The sequence below is a fragment of the Odontesthes bonariensis genome, chromosome 2 (assembly GCF_027942865.1).
Source record: "Odontesthes bonariensis isolate fOdoBon6 chromosome 2, fOdoBon6.hap1, whole genome shotgun sequence".
Lineage (NCBI taxonomy): Eukaryota > Metazoa > Chordata > Actinopteri > Atheriniformes > Atherinopsidae > Odontesthes > Odontesthes bonariensis.
The window spans coordinates 33,745,360-33,760,334 of record NC_134507.1 but is presented as its reverse complement, the minus strand read 5'-3'; the positions used below and the strand labels follow the sequence as shown (position 1 = coordinate 33,760,334).

General features: G+C 44.0%; 2 non-coding genes across 2 annotated transcripts; both read right to left on the bottom strand.

The window, feature by feature from the left end:
* Positions 1 to 414: 414 nt before the first annotated feature.
* On the bottom strand, positions 415 to 533 carry LOC142370947 (5S ribosomal RNA). Its single transcript, XR_012767931.1, has one exon. It is a non-coding gene; the product is annotated as a 5S ribosomal RNA (ribosomal RNA).
* A 364-nt stretch (positions 534 to 897) lies between these two features.
* On the bottom strand, positions 898 to 1,088 carry LOC142369818 (U2 spliceosomal RNA). Its single transcript, XR_012767712.1, has one exon. It is a non-coding gene; the product is annotated as a U2 spliceosomal RNA (small nuclear RNA).
* Between the last annotated feature and the right edge of the window lie 13,887 nt (positions 1,089 to 14,975).

The following is a 14,975-nucleotide window of genomic DNA, read 5'->3' as shown; positions in this document are numbered from 1 at the left end:
GGGTGTAGAGGTTTTTTTCAAGCAATTCTCCCAGTCGGCCCAATCCCAGAGCCATCTCAAAGTGGAGTTCACTTTCACTCTCTTTTCGCAGACTAAAAGCCAGAGTTTTATCTCAGAAGCTAAGCAGAGTCGGGCCTGGTTAGTACTTGGATGGGGAGACCGCCTGGGAATACCAGGTGCTGTAAGCCTTTTGGCTTCTCCAGGCGCATGCAGTTTGACTGCGTCAAATGCAAAGGCAGTCCCTGTTTGACTTTTTGGAACTGCTCCTTTGTCAGGACAAAGTTAAATGTATGAGGATCAAAGGCAACAATGACCTGGGACATCTTAGCAGATCCAGGATCAGCAAGATGGATCACAGGGTGATCAACAGATGTTTCAACAAAAGACATGCAGAGAGAAGAGAAGAGAGAAAAATGCTTACAGCACCTGGTATTCCCAAGCGGTCTCCCATCCAAGTACTAACCAGGCCCGACCCTGCTTGGCTTCCGAGTTCGGACGAGATCGGGCGTGTTCAGGGCGGTGTGGCCGTAAGCCACAGTCCCTGTGACAAATATGTGTTACATAGGTGCTGGAACCATACGTTGCCCCTATTTTACCAGAGAGTTGGCTTGAGAGGCTGATGTTGAGCCTGCACGTCGACTTCCCTGATGTGATTGTTCTCTGCAGCTGAAAATGGGACTCTCAGATAACTTAGTGTGTGTCTGTCAAGCTCCTCTGTTCTCTGTGTGTAGTTTGGTGTTCATGGTCATACAGAGAAACCAGGGAAGCTCAATCCCACGACGTGCTCATAAACTGCGTCTTTTCTAAAGATTATAGTTCCATTTTAGAAGTCAGAATACAATGGCTCCCTGAAACTACCACCATGTACCGCTGGTTTTGTTATTTCACAAGAGTTGGGAAGAGTGCACCGTTGCCGGCGGCACTGCAGTACCGGGTCGATGCGTGGAGTGAACGGAGCAAGCCCCTTTTTCAACCCCTGTGCCTAAAAATCCATTTAATATGTAGTCCTCATATAGAGGACGTATCAGATATTAAACTGATAAGAACAGATACTACACTTGATCTTAGCCAAAAGGCCGAGAAGCGATAACCCTCCACTGTTTCACGTCCGAGCGCCCTTCCTGGCACAATGCGCACTTGTGGCGGTGCTCTTTTTTTGCCTACAAAGCGTCACTTTGCACCTCCGCCCACCCGCTGCAGTGAGCACTCTTCAGCCGTTTCAGATGGTACAACTTTGCACTCCCGCCCGCTCAGGACAAAGTTAAATGTATGAGGATCAAAACCAACAATGGCCTTGGACATCTCAGCAGGTCCAGGATCAGAAACATGGAGACTGAGGGCCAATAGAAACAGAGGTGTCTGCCAACCAATCAGCAGCAGCCGAAGCGGGTTAACTTCCTCGTGTCTGTGTGTCTGTGTGTGTGTGTGTGTGTGTGTGTGTGTCACAGGGTGATCGGCAAATTTTTCAACACAAGACATGCAGGACGCAGAAGTAAATATAACTGTATTTTTTTTTAGAATTGTAAAGAATTGTCCTTATGGATAAAAATCATGTCATTAACATCCATTTCTGTGACGGAAGTTAATAATTATTTGTGTTGACAGCAGCACCGTCACTGTGATGGAGAGTGCATGAGAGTGTTATAAATAGTAGAGTGTTATAAATAGTAGCTGATGGATCACTATTGTCTATACCTGGGTGGTAGAACACAAACAGTTATACACATAGATTATATAAACCACCCCAGTCAGAACATCACCTGAGATGTCTACCCTGTGAGGGACATTTGTTTTTTGAGGTGTGGGAGTTAGAGGCAGCTGGAAGCTCTAACAGTCAACCAGCCACAGAGGATGAAGCTCTGATCACTTTTTTCTCATTCTCATGAGAAAATCTCAGCAATCTCATTGCTTTACAACTTCACCGCTTGACTAGGCTCATGGATTATCTATATACAATACATCTTCACTGTAAAGTCCAATAGCTGCCCTGACATACATACATTCCTTAACTTTACTAGGTTAATTACCATATGCACTTATGACTGATTTTTATGAAGTAAAAGTTAGTTGCATGGTGAAAAATGCAAAAAACTTAGTGTTTAGAGGGAAGATGACTTTATTTAGAGTGAAGCTCATTCAACAATAAGTAGCAACACAGTCTCACTCCCACTGCGCATTCAAAGAAGAAGAAGTGTGCATGCATGCGACATTCAGTCTCTCCCCCTCAGCAAAGTATATTAGGTCTATGTCAGCAACGCAGCAGTCCAGCACACAGGCCGGGGCACTGAGGGCAGCCTGCTGAGTCCACTTTTTTTAATTCTTTTGAAGAAGAATAAATAAGGTAAGTTATCAAGCAAGTATGTTTGTTAATATGTTTTAATTACTGCTCTGACTGTTAGCGTTCACTAGCTAACGTTAGCATTAGTTAGCTAGCTAACGAACCAAACAGGCATAACGTTAGCCTGTTCAGGCCATGGTTAAGGCGAGTTTGGGAGGTTTCCCACCATAGTCCTGTGATTATCTTAAAACCTTTGAACAGTTCCAAAGCCTAATTACTTTGAAAGTCTCACATTTGAAATGTTGTAGCATGAGTTTTCCGTTTTCCCCAAACTGACAGCGATGGCATTTTGGCCTGACTTTCAAATTTGCAAGGTGGAAATGACAGTTTTCAGTTAAGGCAGCATGAATGTGTTTGATGCAGAGAGGAGGATAAATGAGGTTCATAATGCACTGGCGCTGTCTTTCCTTGTGGAAATGGTGAAGGCTGGTGTAGTAGCATAGATGCTTTCGCACCCTATGAGTCATGACGGCCCTAATTGCACACGCAATAAGGGTAAATAGCCATTTACTGCAGGTGGGATGGACTATATAGCCCAGTTACCTCCTCATCTCGCTCTTTTTGCGCTCCGTGCCCATATTATTTCCCAGCAGAGTGGCTGAGCTCAGGTGTCTTGCTCCGTGTGCTACACATAACCCAGTTGGTTTGAGGTGGTATTACTATTTTCAAAATAAATTGGCAATTGGCAACAATTTATCAAGAACCCATTTTAAATTTTGAACTTCATACCAATATTGTTCCATATGTAGTATCTATGTGGGGGAAAATTATGTTTGTAGATCAATGACCAAGAAAGAAGCATCTGTTTATGAGAGTAGGATAGTTTTGAGGGGATTTTTTTCAACATTATAATTACAAAGTAAAAAGAAATTTAGGCCTCCTAATTTAGAGAAAATTAAATTCGGTATGAAGTTCCAAATTGAAGATGTGTTCTTGATAAATTGTTTAAGCCAATTTATCCATAAGGTCGCTGTGAGTGTTCATAATGGCCAAATGTGTGAGTCTCTCCTGCGTCATGGTGCTGCGCAGCCAGGTTTTCAGGCTGAGAAAGAGCGCTCAGATGCTGTGACAGATATGGGCAGGGCCAGGGAAAGCCTAATGATCTTCTCCACCTCTGACAGCATGGAGCGGGGTTGGTGCTGCAAGGTTTGCAGGATGGACCCCTTTGCAGGAAAGCCCTCCTCTGTCCCCCGTCCCTACACACAACTATAAAGAATGTGCAGGGGACAAAGGGCCTCCTCACACTGGAGGGCAAAGTTGTTCAGGTATGTTGATTTGTCTTCATCAGAAGAACACACTAATACACTCAGATAAATGACCGTGCTTAATTGTAATTCAGAGATACAAACATTTTAGGTAGACAAAGTAATGCAGTAAAAATCTGAGATTTTCTTGTAAACAACAGACTTTCTGCAGCTTTATTGTCTAATGACCAGTATTTGAAATGTTTTATTATAGAAAAGCTGTTGCAATGACATGTTTAGGTCTAATTAGATCACTAAGTGATTGAACTTGTTCTTATTTAGCTCTCAGCTGTGAAAAAGGTCCGCCGTGGGAGAGAGGAGGTCACGCTGCGTGAGGTGAAGCTGCAGCAGGTAAGACCAGAGAACGGGAGGATTGGAGAGGAGGGACAACCTCTGTGGTTTCTAGATAAGGGAAGATAAAATAAGATAACTTTCATATTCTGTGAGTACCTTAGTAGTCTATGGGAGTGTGCTAACTGTCTCTTTCTGTGGCGCTGGTTGTTTATATGTTCACTGTGGTCACTTGTAGGCTGCACATTACAGAGTAATCTCTGGTGCCTTTATAGTTCTGACATCTCATACTGTGTTCTGTACAGGATAAAGCTTCTGCCTCCCTCACGCTGTGGCGGGAAGCTGCAGTCCAGGAGCTGGACCTCGGCAGCCAGTGCAGGATTACCCACTTAAAGTCCAACATGGATGCAGGAGGGGACTTCCTGCACACAACACCCTACAGCAATGTAGAAGTAAAAAGCATTCTAATTCATCTAATCTAAAAACACATTCTAATCAGAATCAGAATGAGCTTTATTTGCCAAGTCGGTAGGCACATACAAGGAGTTGTTTTCTCTGGTTTAAACATGTAAAAGGCCACATGAAGTTTGGAGGTCTGCAGCAATTGACTCTGCAGAAAGGTCGCCAACCTTCTGCAGAGTCCATTGCTACAGACCTCCAAACCCGCTCTGTCATTTTACGTGGCCCACCACTTGGTGGCTGAGCTGCTGGCGTTCCCAGTCGCTTCCACTTTGTTCTAACACCACTGACAGCTGACTGTGGGATATTTAGGAGCGAGGAAATGTCTCCACTGGACTTGTTGCACAGGTGGCATCCTATCATGGCACCACGCTGGAATCCACTGAGCTCCTGAGAGCGAGCCATTCTTTCACAGATGTTTGTAGAAGCAGTCTGCATGCCGAGGGGCTTGCATTTCTACACCTGTGGCCATGGAAGTGATGGGAACCCCTGAATTTAATTATCTGGATGAGTGAGTGAATACTGTTGGCCATCTAGTGTATATTATACAGACATAAAATGGCAAATGATCTGACACAATTGAGAAAGAGATTAAAGAAATAAACAAGGAGTAAGAAAGGGGTTTAATATCTAGCTGCAAGGTATTATGGGACATAGGTGCTGTTTGTTTTGGCAGGTGCTGATTGTGACTGATGAGGCAGCTGGAGTGGAGGTGATGGGCGTGATGGAGAGCAGCACAGGGGGGGTGCTGGAGCTCCTCATGTCCAGCACCGAAGTCTTTTATATTTCCCAGGACTTGTGGGAGCCCTGGAAAAGGGTAAAGTCTTTCTAAATATAAAATATATTGGGAACAAAATCATTAACATTGAGGCAGTGGAAAGACCCTGCCCTCTGGCAGAATAAATTTCATATATATGTATATAGTTTACACATAGTTAATATTGTTTTATGTTCTATTTTTATTAATGACGTTTCTTTGAAAATATAATAAAAATGAATTTAAATCCAGCATTTGGCTCAGTTGTATTGCTGTGGTAATATAGTCTGTGAAGATGAAGTGAAGATAAAAACTCTCCCAACCGAGGCTCAGCTCTGAAATACTACTGAGAGGAATTTCAGATGTGAGATGGTGACAGAGGGAGGACACCTGGAAGAAACCCTGGACAGAATCAGACTTCAGATTTATTCATCTATTCAATAAAGATATATTTCAGTACTCTGTTTTAACGTAACATATAACAGTACAGATGCACATGTTCATTTATTTGTCATTTCAGTTCAGTTTTATTAACACAGACACAGTTAAAAGAAGTAGCTTAGCGAAGGAATCCTACAAAATGCACCGTAACTTCTGTTCAATCCCGAGCACGCACAGAAGTGTGGGAAGAAAAAACTGAGTTTTAACAGGAAGAAAGCTCCATCAGAACCAGAACCAGGAAGGGCGGCCATCTGCCTGGAGCAGCTGGGGCTGAGAGGACAGAAAAGAGGGGACAACAAGCAGCGTAACACCAGGCCAGGGACACCTGCTGAGAGAGGAACAAGTTAATGACAACAATGATGGCACATGTACATGGAGAGGAGAGGTGCATCATGGGAGCTCCCCCAGCAGGCTGGGCCTACAGCAGCAGAACTATGGGATGTTTCAGGCTCAGCTGAGCCATCCCTAACTATAAGCTTCATCAGAAAGGAAAGTTTTAAGCCTGATCTTAAAAGTAGAGAGGGTGTCTGCTTCCTGAAGCCAAACTGGCAGCTGGTTCCACAGAGAGGGGCCTGATAACGGAAGGCTCTGCTCTGCCGTTTACACAAAAGGGGGAGATTAACATTATGCAGGACAGGTCCGATCCCTCGGTCAGTATATAGCTCATGCAAATTTGACTGTATCCATTGAACTTATGATAGAATCATGCACCGTATTAGTCATTTTGTGGAACTCTGATTAAAGTTTTAATAATGTCTCTTGCTGAGATTACATTTTATAACATTTAAGTCTAAACACAGTACAGTACACAGGCCCGACACTCTGAGCCTTGTTCAGCACAACACAGAGGGACTGCCATCTCACATCGGTGACATCAGGAGACATCATGAGCTGTGCCTGGCAGATGTCCTGTGTCTGACAGAAACTCACCTGCAGGGCTCCTTTGTTGCAGACAGGCTGCATCTGGACGGCTACAACATGTTCAAGCGCAACAGACACACGTCCTACACTCAGTATCCTCAGATGGCCAGCAGAGCAGGTGGCGGGGTTGCTGTCTATGTGAGAAAGCACATTCAGGTGCGTGAGAGACAGTATTTGCAGAATGTGACTGATCTGGAGTTTGTGGCTTTGAAGGTTGAGGCTCCAGTCTGTGCAGTGATTGCAGCTGTGTACAGACCTCCTGACTACAGTCTGAGACCGTTCCTGGAGAACCTGGGAAGCCTTTTGGATGGACTGTCACCCTGTTATTGTGTGTGGACACTTCAATGAGAATCAGGTACTCAGGTCAACAAAGCCAGTTGTAGATCTTTTTCAGTCTAAGGGATATGTACAGCTGATCACCTCTGCCACCACAGACAGGAACACGCTGCTTGACCTTATTTTCATTTCCCAGCCACAGCGATGTCTCCACTCAGGTGTCATGAGAACGTATTACAGCTATCACAACCCAGTGTTCTGTGTCCTGTCCACCAAGGAACCATGAAGAGGTCGCTGAGTCTTAAAAATCATGACAAATGTAAACAATTACTGCCTGAAGTTCGTAGTTTTGGTGAAGAGATAATAATGTTTTCTTCAGAAAAGTATAAGAAAAGTTTTATCACAAAATCTGAAGAGCTGAAATATGCTATTGATATTTAACTGAATCGGATAATGACTTTTTCCAAATACTGTATTTTTTCTTAATATTGGACGTTTCTCCTCATAAAATATTATTGACAGCTAATATAATACTTATAATATAACCCTCATACCTGATTTAAAACACAACTTAATTTCTGAAAAGGGACATTTTTGTCCCCTTTTAAAACCACCTAAAAACATCATATATTAATATATTTTTCCACTTTTGTTTTCATAAACCTTTTATTCCACTTCAGTTCTAATCATAACTACCAAGTTTGCAATTATTTAAAGAAAATGAACCCTTTAGATGCCAATTGGAACTTTTTAGCCCAAATTTGAAGCCTTTAGGTGCCATATTTTTCAAAATATGGAATCAAAGTGGAATTATTGAGTAGGGATAATTATGGTCTGGGATATAGCTAAAGCGGAACAAGACAAATATTCTCTCTGCCTTCTGCTTCTGCACAAGAGAAACAACAAAGAAAGCAGAGTGCTGCTGAGATAACAGCAGCTGAGTCCAGAACTCATTAATACAACATGAATAACAGGAAAGTCTCTGAGGACATTAAACAGCTTTGGCTTGTTGTCAGATTCTGATCCATTCATGAAGCTAAACTGGTGGTTTGGTGCAGCAAACTGGTCCCAGCAGCTGGACATCAGTGGTTGGACTGGTGGACTACCTCAGTGAAGAGTAGAGGACATCTGGCTCTGCTGGAGACTCTGAAAACAAACACACACAGTTCCAGCTGCAGGAAACACAACTCCAGGAGAAAGGATTGAAGCTGATTATCTCTGGGACGTTCAGGATCAGAGGCTCCCGCATACCTGCAGCTCCCCCTTTCATCCAGGCAGGAAAAGCCAAAGGACTGAGGCCAAAATACATCAGATGTTGCTGCATACTTGAAATGAAAGTGTTTCTGCAGCCAAAGACATTTGTACTATATTTGCACTTTATATAACTGGATGAGAATCGATAAGCGACATCGATAATGGAACCGGAATTGGTCAATTTCTAACAATTCCCATCCCAAGTCCTGGGAACCTGGTGAGTGTGAAAATGATGCACTGATGGTGGATAAAGCAGTGGGACACGTCCAGCAGTGGAGCTGCAGCAGAGCTGGAGTCCGGTTGGGTTATCTGAGCATAGAGGCTGGAAGCAGGGTGAACAGCTGAGCTGCTTCTGTGCAGAGTTGGGAATAAAGAGCAGCTGTACCTCTGGTCCTGTTGGATCTGATGACTGTTTGTCCAGAAGTGAGGTGGTCTGTCCTGACTGCAGAGTAGACTGCAGCTGTGAGAAGTCTCAGCATCAGAGAACAGACGGGCATCTGCAGGAGGAAGCTGCAGCTGTGCTTTCACATGCACACTTTCTAACTCCACAGGACTATTCTGGCAAAGTTCAGAATCCAACTTTAGGCAATACAGTAACATTTGCTTATTGTGTGGAAATAAACCGTCTAACATGGTCCCAAACCAGCTCAAACTTCATCTCCAAACTAAACATCCGTCACTTCAGAACAAGAACACCAAGTATTTGGTTTGCCTGCATCAACACGCTGAGGAACAGGCAACTTTCATGAGAAAAACCTCTGAGGTTTCTCTGAATGTTTGCTACGTGGAAGCTGAACTCAAAGCAAATAAAAGCAGCCACACAGGAGCAGAGGCGTGAATACTACCTGCCTGCAGAGCCTTTGTAATGAGATGCTCGGGCCTAACGCTGCTTAACAAGCAGCTAAAGTTCCTCCGTCAGAGAACACAGTTTCAGACATATTGATGACGGAGTTTTAGAGCATCTGAATGAACTGAACACTGACATGAAAACCCGCTCACAAGCACGACAATGGATTCTGCCCAAAGATGCACCTCTGGAAACAACACCTGGAACGGGCCAACCTTGACATGTTCCCCCTCTGAAATGACTGAAATGAAGTGTTGCAGCACTTTGGGGGATAATCAGGTCAGGCCTAGAGAAGGAGCTCACCTCCCAGGAAGGTTTACTCCAGGAGCCTCCAGCCCACTGTTGATCCTGCGGTTCAGAGGAACAACGGACCAGATATTCATCAACGCAGTTACTGAAGGGGTCGTGGGAGTTTGAACACACAGTCCACATGTTTTTGTTGACTTAGAGAAGGCGTATAACCACGTCCCCCGAGGGATCCTGTGGGAGGTGCTGAGTGTGACGTCATGAGGGCGAGTAGAAAGCATGATTTACAGACTAAGACGTGCTGTGTGAGTGTGGCTGAATGTGGCAGGTAGTGTTGAAGCTCTGAGTGCTCATTAAGATCAGAAAAGTGCTGTACAGGAACAGTCCATTTCTACTTTCTGATAAGGTTCTGTGTGGGCGTGGCCTAAAGCCCATCTCTATCTGACACCACCGTCTCTTAGAGTTCCTCAAACATTTCCTGCTGTCGACTTTAGCAGAAAACACCTGAGCTGAAACAAGGTGGGGCGAGGAGGGGTAAAGCCCTGCTGCCCCCCCCACAGACCACTCACACCGTTTATTCTTTACACGCTCAGCTGCAGGAGTTTGGATCAAACTGAGCATTTATTTTTCATTCTTTTCACTTAGTTTCTGTCCGCTCTGAGTTGTGTAAAGTTCCTCCTGAAGCAGCTCATCATCATGTGTTTTCCATCCGACCTCAGCCTGAGCTGTTTTAATGTCCCCTCCACTATCAGAAGTTCTCCACAGAGCAGGAACAGTTAAAGGATTTCAGCTGAAGCTTCTCTACTTACAGAGCAGCTACTGAACACTTGTTTCCAGCGTTGTGTCTCTCACTCATTTGGCCAGTTTGAGCTGGTTGTTGAAGCCCCAAATAAAGCCCGCCCTCTTCCTGAGTGGGTCCCTGTGGTTTCTTCTTCTCTTCATACACCAGGGGGCAAAGTTTTTAAAGATACAAGCAATACACCATTAATTCCAGAAATATGTCCAAAGTTGAATGAACATGTTGTAAATAATCAGATCAGATAAATCATCTACCTTTAACTGATGTATGACTGAGCATCTGGACGCACGGCTTGGGCTGCGAGCTGAAAGACAGCTGTGACTCAGAGCATCTGAGGGAACTGAACCCATGATGAGTCCAACCCCAGGCAGCGTCCCATCATCCTGAGCTGCTCCTTGTGAGCAGCGTTGTTGAACTTTAAAAGTCGTCTGGTCGTAGTTTCCACGTTCTCTGAGGCTCAAAGCTTTCAGCCGACAGCCTTAGCTGTTCAAGGGTTGAATCCTAAAGTTTCTCTTTTCATTTTGGCTTGATAAATCCCAGCCTGCTCTGAGCTGAACAACCTGCCCTTCCTTTCCTAACAGCCATCAGCATCCACAGGAGCTGAAGCCCCTCCCTCTGCTTCCAGAAGCTGCTCTGCATCTGCCTGAACCACCCAATCACAGCTTCAGCCTCTTTTCTGAGCTGCTTCCATTCTTCTGTTGGGATGCTGAACTGCAGACTTTATTTCTTTAGGAGCTTTCATCCCTCATCCTGACAAACTATAAGCTGCTCAGTACCAGTTTGAGTAATTAAATCAGAGGATGAAACTTTCCACCTTAAAGCTTTTCACTCTTTGCTTTGGCCTCTAAAACCTGGAGACATTTAAACTCTTTGAGCAGCTCTCACAGGACTTGAACATATGATCTCCGAGTCCCAAAGCAGTTTATTGACCCTCTGAGCGATGCCTCTGCTGCTTTGTGCTGCTTTCTTGGCACTTTTTACCTGAGACTGATGACTACAGACACTATCTTTAAGTCTTCCAACATGTTTCCTGTGAAGCAGCTTTGCTCATCAACTGTCTCCCCTTCAGATCGTGAATATCTGACGGTGATTCCTGCTTTTAAAAGAATCAATGAGAAATCCCCACCAGTGAGACGACACTGCCACCAGGAGGTCAGATTGGAACATTACACTATTGTTTGGATCCAGCACTGTGTTCTTCAACAACCTTCAGTTTTACAGATCATTACGGAGGTGGAAAAAGTAAACACAAACTACTGAAAAACACTGAAGCACAGAAGCAGCGCTCAGTGTGCTTTGGGAGCAGGAACCCCAGAAAGACTTCTGGGGACTGAGGGTATTTTCCTCATTTTTACGTCCCTTCATTCATTTGCCTTTTTCAAGCACTTGTTATTACTTCTTTGAATTGGCTGATGAGACAATTCTTCTTGCTGCTTCCTGATTTTGATTAGTTTCAGGTGTAGTCTGAGTAAGAGGAGAGAATAATGCAAACAAGAAACTGCAGCACTGATCAGACACGGCTGGATCTCAACAGGAAACACTCACTGAGAACCAGATCTAACGTGTGACTTCCACTGTGAGTCAGCTCAGTTACAAACTGCGTTTAACTTCTGAGGTTGGTCTCTGACTGAGGGACTGTCTCTGTCCCGCTAACAGCCCCCCAGCTGCCTCGCCATGTTTTGCCACATATACACAACATGACGGGGTTCATTCGGGGGAGGTGACTTCACTGATGACCATCTGCATACAGGAAGACAGTCCTGCGTAACATTCAGTCGCTACAGCGACTGTCTTGCATTTCTGGAGGCTACTACCTGTTCAGCCAGGACCGTAGCGCCAGTCGCTAACAGAGTTGTGGACTAAAACAATGTGAGCAGCGCGACTGAGAGCATCTGAGATTACAGCAGAATGTCTGTTTGGTAAATCTGCTCAGTACCTGATTGTGTGAGTAACTGAGCAGTTGTAGAAGCAACAAACAGATCAGTTCAGTTTTCTCGTGTTAAACGGTTCAATTCAAAGTACCGTTAGCCTGCTTAGCTGCCTTTTCCCTCAGTGCAGCCATGACGTTTGGACTAAAATCTGTTCACACGTCTGAGTCCAACACAACAGACATTTGAAAGAGTTTCACAGCTTGAAGTTGAGCCTCGTGCCCTTTTAGTGTTGGAACAGCCTTAACTTTCAGCTTCAGTCATAAGCATCATAAAGCTGTCTGGGAAGTACAGGGAACAACTCCAAACCTTTTTCAGACTGCGTTAAAGATTTCTGGGTCTTTGGGGAAGATGATAAGGGTCAACTTTCCCTCGTAACCAAACACACATTTTCTTCAAAAATATCAGTGTAGCAAGAACAGGAAAAGCATGAGAAAAGTTAACATCTGACCTTTAATGAAATGCAGAACAATAAAATACAGAGGATACATAAGATTTTTAATCTGAACAAATGCAAGGCTTCTGATTGGTAGTTCCTGTAGCTGCTCTCAGGTGAATGTTTGCTTATCTGCTGTAAAAATTGTTGTTGATTTAAGCCAATCATTTCTCTGCAGTGTGACTACGTTGGTGTCTCTTTAGACGACCTAATCCAGTGAAAGCTGCCCCACACTGACCACAGATGAAAGGTTTCTCTCCTGTGTGAATATGTTGGTGTGTCGTTAGATTACCTAATCTAGTGAAAGCTGCCCCACACTGGTCACAGCTGAACGGCTTCTCACCTGTGTGTATACGTTGGTGTGTCTTTAGATTACCAAACTGAGTGAAAGCTGCCCCACACTGACCACAGCTGAACGGCTTCTCTCCTGTATGAATATGTTGGTGTGTCTTTAGACTACCTAATGTAGTGAAAGCTGCCCCACACTGACCACAGCTAAACGGCTTCTCTCCTGTGTGTATACGTTGGTGTCTCTTTAGATTACCTAATGCAGTGAAAGCTGCCCCACACTGGTCACAGCTGAATGGTTTCTCTCCTGTGTGTATACGTTGGTGTCTCTTTAGATTACCTAATTGAGTGAAAGCTGTCCCACACTGACCACAGCTGAATGGTTTCTCTCCTGTGTGTATACGTTGGTGTCTCTTTAGATTACCTAATGCAGTGAAAGCTGCCCCACACTGACCACAGCTGAACGGTTTCTCTCCTGTGTGAATCCGTTGGTGTTTCTTTAGATTAGATAATCTAGTGAAAGCTGCCCCACACTGGTCACAGCTGAAAGGCTTCTCTCCTGTATGAATACGTTGGTGCGTCTTTAGACTACCTAATGCAGTGAAAGCTGCCCCACACTGACCACAGCTGAAAGGCTTCTCTCCAGTATGAAGCCTCTGATGATACCTCAGATTTGATCGTTTGATAACTTTCCCACAGTCCTTACAGCAGTGCCATCTGGATCCCTCTTGGGCTTCATGTTTCTGCAATGACAGAGAGGAAGACTTGGATCCTTTTGAAGTTCACACAAGATTTATCTAAGCTAACCAACATATTCTAACTGGACCTGGACAGACCGAGCCACACAGGTCTCAATATCACAGATCAAACGTGAACGCTGAGGGTGCGTTTATAAGTGCCCTCAGCTATCAGCACTGTGCTCTGATGTGTTCTGCACACGTTCAGCTTTTTAAGCAGTAAACTCTTGCTTTTTGCTCTTTCACAAATTCTTTTTGTCATGATGAAACTGAAAAGGAACTTGAGCTACAATATTTCTAAATGATGGAAGGAACCAGAGTCTTGTCCAAGTTGTTCACTTAAACACCATGTAGAGGTTGGGCTGAAAAAGGCTGATGGCCGCTGGTTTAAAGGAATAAAAGTAACAGTGGTGGTAATACATGACATTCTTTACACTTAACCTACTTGATGTGGTTCAACACTTTAAGTACCTCGGGCTAATCTTTGATTCTAATCTTAATTTTAAGCAACACGTTAAAAAAGTCACAAATCCAATTAAATTTAACTTATCAAATTTCAAACATGCGAGACCCTTCCTGACTATGGAGTCAGCGAAGACTTCTACGCATGCAGTGATACTTCCTCGTATTTCCTACTGTTATACAACATGGTCACATACATCAGTGCAAAATCTTGGACTTTGATAGCTATCAGCTGTTTTTGGATGTCTGTCTCATCTTTCAGGTTTCCAAAGGATTAGCCCCTCCACTATTACAGGATTTCATAAAGACAGAATCCTCTAGAGTAAACACCAGAGCACTAGAGGAGACTGATGTGCAATGATGCAGGACTAAGTTTGGCCAAGTGGTGGAGTCCATCAGAGGAACAGTGCTGGAACACACTGCCAACTCGTGTTAGAAACTGGGACAATTCCACCACCTTTAAAAAGACCCTTAAACAGTGGTTGAAAACAGCCAGAGCTGCTCTCATGGGTCACCTCTCTGTCTTTTCTCTTTTGTGTACGGACTCTTAACTTTGATGTGAATCTTTCAAAAGATTCCCTGGAAGCGTGGAAGCTTGCTAGCTTCAGCGTCGCGTTTGATTAGCTCAACCGAAAGAAGACGGCTGGCGAAATTCACGAAAGGTTGGTATCATGTGCGCCTCTATAAAATCACACATTAAAAAGTCCTATAAAAATATTTTATATTTTTAATACAATGTTGTCCCGTCCCAACCCGACCCATAGCAAACAAGCGATTACGCCTTCTTTATAAAGTTAACTAGTCGCAAGTTTGCCGTAAAAAAATAAAAAAAGTAGTTGGGTTGTCTAGGTCAAAACACTAGCAGCTGTGAATCATATAAAGTAGGTTTTTTAAACTCTTACACTGAATGTTTGCTGCTTCAATCCAGATGAGTATTGAGTATGAGTATTGCTGCCCGATTTTTAACGGACACTTCTAGGCGCGAACACATTACTCCTGTGCTATCGTCTCTTCATTGGCTTCCGGTACGATTCAGAATCGATTTTAAACTCCTGTTGTTTGTTTTTTACGCCACTAATGGCTTGGCACCTTCTTATCTGTCAGACATTTTAACTTTTCGCAACTGTGGTAGAACCCTGCGCTCTTCAGGTCAGCTTCTTTTAGAGGTCCCAAGGTCGAGATCTAAGCAGTGGGGTGATCGTTCCTTTGCCATTGCTGCTTCTAGACTGTGGAACAAACTGCCCCCTGATA